We start from the raw sequence: 12,163 nt of genomic DNA, 5'->3' as shown, positions 1-12,163 counted from the left end.
TGTTGATGCTTTCCTAAGCACCACCACTTGCATCTAAAAGAAACGTGCCCTGGCTTCCAGTGAATTGAGAGCAGCAAGGACAGCAATCCTCAGTGCAAACTCCTCCATGCTTCCTCAGTATGTATCCCTTAACCCTTTTTTCTTTTGCCAGCCTCCTTGAGTGACAACTCTTGTCATTTCATACCCCTTACTGCACTGAATAACCCTCAAATTTGCCTTCCAAAGAGATTGCCAGAGAGAGGTGATTTTAGGCAGGAGATCTATGGAGGCTTTGGGGGCCGATTGGGATATTTAAGATTATCCCTGACTCATTTTCTTGCAGGTCTGATGCAAGAAGTGAGTCAGATCCCTCCAACACAGTTTGACCCGACTGATGCGGCCAGCAGACAGCTGAGAGGCAGCGTGTGGATCTCATGTTGTTTTGCAAATGGAATAAAGTTCACTTAACAGAGCAGGCCTATTTTTGCTGTTAACTCAAAGGCCTCTCACCTGAAAACAACCTGCAGATCACTTACCCCATCCCTGCTCGCAGGTGGAATTAGCTCCTGAGAGCCACCGTTGGTGGAGGCGGCAGGTATTTCTGAGAGGTTACCCTCTTTCCCAAGACAGGGTGAAAGTCCCTTTCCTGTGATGCTGAGTTCCTCATGCTTGAAGTGCTCGCAGTTCCCAGCCCCTTTTGGGTAGTCAGGACCCCAACCAAAGAATGTTCTTCCTTTGAGCAATGCTTCCAATACTGGTCTTAATGTACCTTTGCTTTCTTTTTTGGTTCCTTTCTCTTCCTAGATGTGAATGCTCTCATTGCTGAATGACACCCATGTCCCATGGCTCCCTTTATCCTGTAGGAAAAGTCCTCCTTTCCCCCCAGCTCAGTTGCAGACAGGCATCTCCTGGGGCCAGTGGCTCCTTCTGACTCAGTTCCCATTGCAGTAAGGTCTCGGCACCTGTCTTCCTTATGGATGTGTCTTGTTGACTACTGACAGCTGCAGGTGAGTGGCTCACGCACTGCCTGATGTCTGATTTTTAGACATTTAGAGCTGAGGGGATAAAGTTCATGGAAATTTGTTTCCTAATATTTAGGTCCCATGTTCTGCCAGCATCTCCTCTTACCGGCACTGCCCCAGTTTCACTGTCCTCCAAGTATCCACAGTGGTCTTCCTGCCTGCCCTGTTTTCACTTGTAGCTGGGCTCTGGTTCAGACTACCCATTTTTTTCCAACAGAAGAGAAATTCCTACTACAGCTCTTGCAGCCCATCCCCACCTCTGCAGGACATCTCCCCTGGGCTGGGTATGGTGCTCCCTTGGGGCAGCTGTTCACTTGCAGTCCCCCAAGAACAGTGTTTGCAGCTGAGGTGTCTGGAGAGAGCATCAGCGTTGCTGCATTTGGACTGGGGGCAGGCTTTAAGATTGCTTCTTGAGCTGTTCTTTGTGGTTACTAACTCTACCTGAATGCCCCAGAGATGAAAGGTGTATCCCAACTTGACTTTTCCCTGAGGAAAGCGGACAGCAGTGCTCAGAGCCTCTGATGGGAGTTTCTAATGGGAGCAGTCTTGCTCTGCTGAACGCAGACTTGTGCCAGGTTAAGCCATCGCCTTTGAATGCCTTCTCTGTTCTTGTTCCAATGCAGCTTCTAAATTAGAAACCCTACCACCTGCACACGGTGTGAGCAGGGATTTTGCAACACCAGGAGGCTGAGTCAGGCACAGGACAAGAGCCATTCTGGTCCTGAAAGGCTCGGTCACATTCAGGTGCCCACTGCAATGGTTTCCCTTCTCACCCCATCTCCCCAGGGTTGTGCAATGTTGGCAAACCCACTGGTCAGTCCAGTGTCGGAGGAGCAGCCATCCCAGCACTGGCAGCTCTGGGGCCTCGGGTGCTGGCTGGCTCAGCCAGGACTCTGCTCGCTGCCTGCCCGTGGCTTTTCCCCCTGTCAGCAACAGCGCGTCCAAGGTAAATTACCTCTTGTTGGAACAGCCTGGGTTTGAGCTCAGATTGGCAGCCTCTGTCTTGCTGTCAACCTTTTTGGTACAGCAGCAGGACACTGTCCGGGTATGGAAACCACTTGCTGTGCCATACCCCCTCCAGTGGCCCACCATGTGTCTGTGTTCTGTGTGCTAAAATTTACCGCTTCCTCTTTCTCTAGGCTGTACCCTGAAGGGAAAACAGTCTGGTGCCTGTCCATCACACCCAGACCCTTCTTCCAGTTCCCAATTTTTAAGCTTCCCAGATAAATTCTAATGGAGCTCGTTAAGGTTGTTCAGACTGGTGGTGGCTGTGGGAAAGGGTTTTGTAAAATAAGAGTGTTTGGATTTATGTTAGTATTTAGCTTCCTGTAGACCTTTCAGTGCTTTCTGAGCCTGGCCTACAGCTAAACTATTCTCATGGACTGGTTAGAGACTCTTACTTTTTTTTTTTTTTTACACTTTTCCTAGCATCTTGTGAATCCCTTTTTAACTTAAATGGTGAAGCAAAGAGTTTTACTACTGCAATATACCTACATTTGTTACAGCTGAAGGAGGAGAGCCCGTTTCCTAGCTGAGGGTCTTTTAAGTTGTTGTAAGTTTCCTTGTTTGAATACACAGCATCATCTTGGGATGAGCCCAGTGAAGCCTTCGGTGCTTTGCCTGATCTGCCTTCTAGTCCCTGTGCACTGTGTTAGACCTGTGAGTTTGTGCTATGCTCATCTTGGGTCACATCTTGATCTTTTTTTGGAGGCTAAATCCTGCAGCTCCATTAACACGTGGCTGCTCAAGGCTGAAGCAGCCCGTGTGGCTCCTCAGCAAGCACATGGACTTGAAGGAAGCCAAAGGCAGCTCCTGGCATGTTTTCCTCTCAAAAGTGGGGATGAGAGAGGAGGACGTGGCTGCAGTAATTGAGCTGACAACATTTTTCATCTCCTGTCTGAGTCCCAGTGGGCCCTGAAGAGACTTGAAAAGTGCCAAGTCCTCAGGCTGGCGCTGTCCCACACGGAGGCTGCCTTCCAGTGTGGCTCTGGAACCTCTGCTCAAGGTGATTTTTCGGCATTTTTATTCCTTTCCGCACCTCTTATTCCGAGTTGCTGAAGCATTCCTGCTGGCTTATATTTTTATGAGGACTTGTCTCACCCATTGGGCTCTGATGACTGGGCCACCTTCCCATCCTGGTTTCCAGAGAAGTCATGCTGTGGCTGAGCCTCACCCGGGATGCTGAGACGTGGTCTGGCTCTGCCCCGGCAGGCTGCAGTCCCATGGGCAGCTCAGGTCTTTCAGGGAAACCTTTTCCAGACTCTCATTCCCTTTCTGTAAATCTTCCATCTCTCTCAGTACTTTGGTCCATGTTTGAGCCCAGTGGCCCCTCCATTGCTCATTTTCTCTTGGCTCAACAGAAATGCTAACCCTCAGCATTCTCCATCCCATGGAGAACCTGAAGCCCCAAGCAGCCAGCAGAGCTGCTGAGATGCCGTTGGGACTTTCTCCATTCCTGCCTGTGTCCAGCTCCTTTGGCTGCTCCAGAGACTTTTTGCATGATACCCCTCCCGACTTCTCTCTCTTGCATCATGCCCCAAAACATCACCATCTTCTGGCTTCTCCATGAACCTTCCTTGATTCTCTTACCCTAGAGAAGACCTAAACATCTCCATGTACTATTGCTGACTAATGGGGCCCTGGTATTTTTGTAGCATTTATTTCTCTTCCTCAAGCCATTTTGTACTAGGTAGCACCCAAAGAAAGCAAAAAGATCCAGGGATTGTTCAAACTTTTTCCTCCACACCATGCAAACAGATCCACTTGTGAGTGCAAACAGCTCTTTTGTCCATCATTTTGATGCTGGGCAGCGATGTCCCCTCGATTTTAAAATGTTTTTTTTTTCCTGAAGGCAAAATATTAAACAGCTTTTTGAGCAGAGTTGCACCGATTTCGTTACCAGCCTCTTGCTGTTTCTACACACTGAAGGCTGGATCCTGGGGGTGCTGAGCCGATTTACTCCAAGCCATGGTTATGGCCGTTTCCTCAGTAAAGTCTGTTTCGGCATTGCACAATGTGTCTGTTCTCCGAGGGGGCCCTGCGCAATCTCCGCCCAGGACAGACGTCTGAGCTTGATCCCGCTGGAATGACGTCAAAGGTTGCAATATTGTACCTCTTCCCAGCTCTGGCAGAGCCCGGCCTGGCAATGTGCCGCTGCAGTGGCTGCAGCTGGCTTGACCTGCTCAGCACAACTAATAGGTTACTGAATGGCAGCACAGGTGGCCCGTGTTGCTTTGCACAGTGGAGATCTGATACACACACTTGTCTCTTCCCCGCAAATTCCCGCTGCTCCAGAAACCTCTGACTGAGAGCAAATGAAAATTGCTTTTAAAAGGAGCATCCTCCAATGCTGACATGCTCACGAGGCAGAGGCTGAGTTAAAACCCCTGCAAACTCATGGGGTTTCCCATGGTTGGGACTTGGGCTGGCAGAGGCAGATGTGGTTTATCACGGAGCTGCAGCAGGCAGCACAACAGAGGGTGCCAGTAAATCACTGGCTGGTCTCCGTGGCACTGGTTAGGATAATATGAGTAAGTTATCTACAAGCGGCTGTTCTGAACAGTTGCTGCTGAAGTCTGCTGAAGGCATCAGGGACAGTTAAAGCAGCAGCTTCAGCTTGTACCCAACCAGCCCTGGTGAAATAAGGGTGATAGGTACACTGCTACACCTGCCCCCAGTAGGGATGGTTTCCGAGTGCTTCAGGGAAGGAAGAGCTGGCACATCCTTGGGGCAGCCTGGACTGGCGTCCCCATGTCCTGAAGCACCCCAGCCTGTGGCACTCCCCAGGGGGTACAGCCGGGCAGGAGAGTTGCGAAATGCATTGTGCTGCTCAGCTTGTTATTCACCATGACCTCTTGGCATTGTTACAAGCACTGCCTATGTCTCACCTGCCCTTCACTGGACCTACCTCACTGGTAAGGTGGCTGCTGACGTTTCACATCTGCCAGAGCCAGTTTGAAGTGAGTTGATTTCAGCCTGAGATGAGTGAAATGATGCTTCTGATTCGGCTGGCTGTGCAATGGTCTGTTTCGGCAGCTCTGCACACAGGTTGGGAGAAAGAAGAGGTGTTTGATGATTTCAGTTTTTATATGAATGCCCAGGCATTTTTAAGGTGGTTCTTAAAAGAAGGGTGCTCACAGATTAAGAACAGCTCCCAAGTTTTGATTTTGGAAATTCTGGGATTTTCCAAGTTGTAAATCCAGCTGGAGGATGTTCAGCGTGCCTGTGGCTGTGATCAGCATTCTCTCCTGTAGGCAGCTCAGCACTGTTGGGCTGTAGCTGGTCCCTGGGCACTGTCATATGTGGTGAATGCCCTGGGGAAAGTAAAAAAAGACAATCTGTAGTGTTAGCAGGAACATTTTTGGTGGCTCATTAAGTGAAAAAATAAGATGTAGAAAACTATATAAAAATATTTGATTGTAGGTTTAATAAAATGGGAGAGATTGGTTTCTAACATGTATGAGCAGAGGTACAGTATCTTTAAAAAATTGGTAATTTTGAGCTGGAAATAGGACTGAGACAAGTCTGGAAAGTAAATATTTAATTACTGGATCAATTTTGATAAATATCCAGAGTTTGCAATTGATTTCTTTAGTCTCTGCCGAGCCCATCAGTGAAACTCCTGGTTAGTACTGGTGTTGCGTCCCATCAGCAAATAATTTACACTTGGGATTATAATTGATTTTGCATGTTAAAAACTTGACACCCTTGAACCAACATCCTTTCTGTGTTCTCTGCTAGTGATAGCTATCTTACTTCTGGGCGTAAAAGCAAGATTAGTTTCCTTGACTGGTTGTGCCAGCAAGGTTGTGAGGAGAAGGGCAGGCACGACAATACTCTGCTCTTTGTAAGGCAGAAATTAGCCAGTATTTACCTTATGGGCTGTGACATTTAAATAAGAATTCCAAAGAGAGTTACAATAGTGAACTCTAACACTGACAAGATCGCATGATCGATGCATAGCTGTGATCAGAGAGTTGATACTGACTGATAGAAGCTTTAGTGCTATCTAGAGAAGCCCTACTGCCTGCATTAGTTCAGAGGATGATCACAATTAAATGCAAGACTAAGGGGGGGAAAATAAAAGTCCAGATGTAAAAATGTTGCCTGATGATTGGGGAAAATCAGATTCAGAGCCAAGGGCAGTTGCTGCATCATGCCTCTTCAGCAGACAGATCCCAAGTCCACTTGGTCAAGCACTGAGTGACATGCAGAGATTTACACATATGTATCCTCTAGGAAAAAATTAGTTAGTGTGTCATTAAGCAGAGGTTATGGAAGGATGAAATTGTTACATAATACCTGATGTTCTCTCCTCTTTAGTGATTACAGTTTCTTCTCATAGAAGCTGCCACATTCCCTGTGCCATTCGTGCAACTCAGGTGTCCTGGAAATAAAGGTTTTGTCATCATTTTTTCTCTATATATTCTTCATCAGACAATCAATGTGCATTTAACAAACATCAGCTTGTTCAGTATTGCACAACGTCAAGATTATTATCCTTCAGGAACAGGTGGAGAATCCCAAAGGTGAGGAGATGAGGTGGACAGATAAACAATTAAATAGTTGCAGATTTGGGAAAGGACATAGTTTGCTCTCAAGCAGTCGTTTTTGGGAAAAAATATGTCAGTAACCTCAATTTAGTTTTCTGTTATTTCTTGTGACACCAGTAAGGGTAAATATTTTGCTCCCAAACGCCTACAGCATAAGAAAATGTGCATCTTTAGCTCACAGGATGTATAAATAAGTCTTCCCCAAATGTTTTGACAAGTCCAAGGTTGGTGAATGAAAACACTTGCTATGATCACATCTGTAGTTTGAAGAAGAATAATCCAGGTCGGAATCAGTGTTTTCTTGATTGCTTACATTTCTACTAAGGGCTCATTAGATGAGAAAATAGAGGATTACATCACAATCCATAATTCTTCTAAGCAAGCAATTCATTTGTTTTGTGGGTCGGGTGGGTTTTTTGGTTTTGGTTGGTTGTTTTTTTGGGTTTGGTTTCTTTGATTATTTGTTTTAATTATTCTGTTGAGACTATCTGCCCTGTGATAAGTAAAGCAGTCAGATCACAACAGCAGCAAAATAAATCTCAGTCCAGGGCAATGTAAATTGGGAAGAAGCTCCAGAGAGTGGTGCTATTTGAAATAAGTTGAGGAATTATTTTGAAAGCTTGCATGGAAGAGCAGAGTTTTGCCAACTCTTACAATTGGACTTCAGAGTAACTGCTGAGTGGGTAATTAGTCCCTCAGGAACACAGAAGTCTGGACAAATGTAAGACAGAACAAGAGGGGAAAAAAGTGTATGAAGAATTAACTTTAGAAAACAAGCTAGAACATTAGTCACAGGAGGGATATAATTCAACTTTCATTTAACATTTATTTCTGTGATGAACAGAAACATTGTTCTTAACCCCTGTGCTGAAGCAGGAAATCAGAACCTTCCCTCTTTTTAAGGCAGCTGGAATGGCTTTACTGAAGTTTATCTCTGTGATAAGAGGGTGAAGGTGAGGGTAAAGAACTCTGCTGAACAGACTGCAAACCCAGCAAATGGGACTTATACAGGGAAAGAACCCAGTCGTGGAAATGGTTGAGATATTGTACAGTGTCTGTTGTGGTCTTCAGCAACTTGCCCCATCATGAAGACACAGCAATTAGCCATGGTTTAAAAGATAATGCCCCCTCAACATTTGCTCACAAACCGTTTACAACACATGGTCTCATTTTGCCCTGTGCTGAGCAGCACCACAGTTGCAAGGAAGTGATTCACCAGCCCAAAAACTGGAGGATCTTGGCATACCTCTGCTGGGCTTACAAAGGCTTGATGAAACACAACTGCAAAGAAAACTCAAAGCATGTGAGACACTCTTGAGGTTATATAGTGCACATGTGGTCGGTCCTGCCCTTCCAGTGCTCCTGATTCATAGTCCTGTCACTATTGAACTGCAGACTTATTTGTGGAGTTTCTGCACTTCATTTTTGTGGTTCATTGCTCCCATTATTGTCTCAACAGCAGCAACTTGCTAATCAGCCTTCTTTGTAGAACAGGACTAGTATTGCTTTGCATGTTTGGTGTTCAGAAAAAAGATGAATGTAGTTTGTGTGACGCTGGAGAAGCTTTGCAAAAACATCCAGTGTGTTCAGGTGTGAATCTGTCTAAATGTGTTGTTTTCACTGAGCCATGTGTCTGGAGGGTTAACAGTAACGTCACAGGTCCGTTCAGGACCAGACCTGATCCTCTCAGTTTTGAGAATGTCATGCTTTGGAGCTGTCTCTACTCTACAACTTCCAAAGAATTAAGTCAACCTCCCCACTGGGCTCCCACCATATGGTTGGCCAAGTGATGGGATTCCACTTGCCCATTCTGTACCAGTACCTGCAGGAGTGCTGTCTGTTGGTGCCACGGTGTTGCATTTCTGACCTGGTGATGCTCTGCTGTGACCTGAGTGAAGGTTACCAGTGTTTTCATGCAGGGCCTGTGTTTACTATTTAAGGTGAGCTCTGGATTCCATGAGTTGGGTCATCCTGTTTCCCAACTCAATGCAAACAGCCAGACAGGCAGGAAGTTCTTCCTTAAAAACACAAATTCTCTTGAGAGGTGTGCCAGTTTCTAGCAGACATGTTGGCAATGCACAATGGACACAACATGGTCATCATTGTTCATTCCTGTAAACATTGTCTTCAAAATACTGTCTCTTCTCTCCACCTTGAGCCACTTCCCCAGAGTGCTCAGTACAGGATCCTGCACAAGCACACCCAGCTCTGGCATATTCCTTCCAGGAGAGGGCAGGGGAATACAGTCTTTGCAGATCCAATCCTGAACAAGAGCCAACATTCATCACGTCCCAGATCTTCCTATATGTCTTCCAGTCTGTTTTGCTTTCCTAAACTTGTATGAGCAGAGAGGTAGGTGGTGAATCTCCTCGAAGTGAATCAGTGGGTTTTGTCACATTTACAGACCTGCCTGTTTCTGAGTCATCTTCAGGAGGGTTAGTTTGGACTAGGCTGTTCCCTTTGCTCTTGAACCTCTTGCAATGAACCTTGTGTGTCATGCTGAAGTCACTGGCTTCTGTGCAGCTTCAGGACAAGGCTTTAAACAGCCATGTCCCAGATCTTCTGCATCCTCTCACCACCAAGCCAGGGGAGGCAGTGATGGGGCAACTTGTCTGTCACACATTCAGCCCACCCATATCCCTGCAGACGGTGGTTTGATGCCCTCAGACGCTTGTAACATTAGCAGGTGCAGCTCTGTTCATTGGTGCTTTAGCCAATAGATTGAAATGAAGAGATTGTGTGTGGAAACCCGAGGCTGGAAATGGACCTGGTTAAAGGTGGCTTAAAGAAATACCTGCTAGAAAGCCAGTGGATGTTTTATATCTCAGCATCTTAATGAACATTGGGAGAAGATCAGAAACTTACCCCAGCTCCATACTGTCTTTAACAGACCAAGGGGTATTACCATAAAAAAACCAAAAATTAGTTTCTTCCAACTTATCTCCCCCTAAACCTACAACTCTGACTTTAAAAGACAACATTGTTCCCAAACTAGTGGGGGGAAGAAAAAATAAATGAAATCAATAAACATTGTCCCTGCAGCACAGATGCCCTTGTGAGACAAAAAAATTAAGTCCTGAGATTGCTGTTGCTGTTTCCACCTTGTCCTGCAGCACTACAGTCAGGGATAAACATATTCTTTGTGTCAATATTTCTGTAGTACCGAGAGAACTTGCAGTCCTTATCTGCAAGTGTCAAGGACTACTAAGTTAAAGTGATCATAACATTACTGGAGAGTCTGACAGGATTTTTGTTCCCTCTGTGTCCGTGTGACTGTTCTGGTGCTGAAAGCTGCAGCCCAGTGGACCTTGGCCAGACACGGCCATCGGCTTTGTGGCACAGGGAAGGGACCCGTCTGCAGAAGGTGAATTCAAAAGAATCCCCTAATAGAATTTAAACTTCCTTTTATTTTTTTTTCCTTGCCTGATTATTTTTGCTTCTTCCATTGGAAAAGAGCACCCTTGGTTTGTAAATCACAGAGAAATGTGCAAGTAATTAATTCAGCCTGACGAACCCTTGTTTTGCTGAGCAGCTGGATCAGTAATAGTTTGCTGCTGCAGTAAATGGGGGACAGCAGGAGCTGGGGCAGAAGTACCCCAGGTGACCTCTGAAGACAGCAAAGCACTTACCCAGTGCAGCACAATCTCTCTTTTTTTTCCCCATCTGTGAAGTTCAAACACTTTCCCTTCCAGTCCCCTGAAAAATGAGAAGTAATTTGTAATACAAAGCTGAGCAAATATACAGAAGATGGGAAAACCTGTGGCAAGGTAAAGAATTCTCTGTATAGGCACACATGGCAAGGCAGAGCATGGGCAGAGCTGTATAATGCTTCAGTGTAAACTGTTGAGCGTGGAGCAGAGGAGCCTTTTGCTGCCTTTCCCACCTTTAACGGGTCTGTGCTACGTGGCATAACAACTTGGGAACAGCTTCAACCTACGCTTTCTTTTTAACTTCATAATGCAGTGCTATTATTATCTCCAGGAAACGTCTAAAAGGCTTGAGTGCTGAGGTTTATTTGCCTTTCCTGACTGGATCTTTAACACACAGGCATCAGACAAAAGACTAAGAGAAATACCTTAACGTTACATTAGCTCCTGTGTTTGACTGGGCTGTAGGAATGCTAGAAAGGTGTTCTGAGAAGGGGAACCAGTTTGACCAAAGTTCTCTCCCAAAAGGTGGCAAAAGAGAATGGAAACTCCCCAAGCAGGACCAAGGGACAGAGGTAATAATAGATTTTAAAAGGATGTGGCAAAAAGATGAACAGAGGGCAAGGAATCTCTTAGCAATGCACTAAAAAGATGGAGCAGAGAAAAAGACACGTGTATTTTGTGTCGGGGGTGGGCACTCAGTCTGGCTGCAGTACCAAATGAAGGGTGCTGATGCAAGGCATTGGTTGCAACTGCACAGAACTCATCCCCAAAAGTCTGTCTCAGCTCAATAGTCATTCCTGGTTCTCATGAAAAGTCAGCATCCAAAAGTGATCAGAAGTCATCATTTTTTGTCTAAATCTGTGCGTTTCTCACAATGTTGACAGAAGTTTGCAGTGTTTCCAAAACCTTGAGCAAAACTTTGATCTGTGTCAGTTTGCTTCCATGGCCACAGGACTCTGAAGAATTAATCTGTAAATCATTTCATAGGTGGAAATAAGTGCATTCAGACATTGCAGGGGGATGGAGAAGTTGCTGGGTCTGCCCAGAGGCTGGCACCTGCCACTGTAGCCTGTAATTCTCAGCTTTTGGTTTAATCCCCAAAGTGTGCCCATGGAGCCCAAAACCAGGACTGTGGTTTGAGGCTCTCACAGAAGATTCATGGGTACAGCAAAGGGATCATCCTGGGAAAGAAAATTTCTCAAATAAAAACTGCTCAGTAAAGGTGTTGCAGAGGATGAAGCTGTGGGCATCTTCCTCCCAGGCTGGTGCCAGACCGGGGCTCTGAGTGGCAGCAATTTTTACCTGTTTCCTCATGACTCTACTGCACAGCAACAGGTTGGAACAGAAGGGAGATTCTTTATGCTGAAGTGAGATTGCCAAACTTGTGCTATCCTATATCCTGTTTGTTTGTTTTTAACATGTCCTTTGTCTCTGTCTAGAAATTTTGTCTGGGCAGAAAAAGAGGACTTTGGATATTTGTCCCGGGTGGCCTGATGTCCAATAGCTTGGTCAGGGCAGTAATTTCTGTAGGAGTGCAGAACACCCAGAAACACCTCAGGCACAGTTGCTGAACATATACACAAGGGCTTTGCTGGAGTTTCCCAGCGCCGATGATCCTGTGGGCATGGCAAAGTGGCATCAGACATAGGAAAAAGTTTGGTGCATCCAGAAGGTATACTGCATGGGCGAGCTCAGGTCAGGGTTCATCCCAGGTGCTCTGTACTCACTTTCCAAGCACTGTGTGCTGCCTGCCTGCATTTTTACTAATTTTTTTCCCCCAGGAAATCTCAAGGAGGAATACAGAAGCCTTGGTTACACTTGCTTTATAATTTCCATTGCACTTGACCTCACAGTGATCATTGTTGTGGTATATTGACTGGGCAAGATGCTCTCTTGGGTCCTTCAGATGTGGAAAAGCATCGGATCCCTCCTCCATCGCAGAGTGCAGCTGCACAAAGGC

Source organism: Gallinula chloropus, assembly GCF_964237585.1.
Source record: "Gallinula chloropus genome assembly, chromosome: 12".
Taxonomy (NCBI): domain Eukaryota; kingdom Metazoa; phylum Chordata; class Aves; order Gruiformes; family Rallidae; genus Gallinula; species Gallinula chloropus.
The sequence above is the reverse complement of the archived record's forward strand: the minus strand, read 5'-3'. Positions refer to the sequence as shown.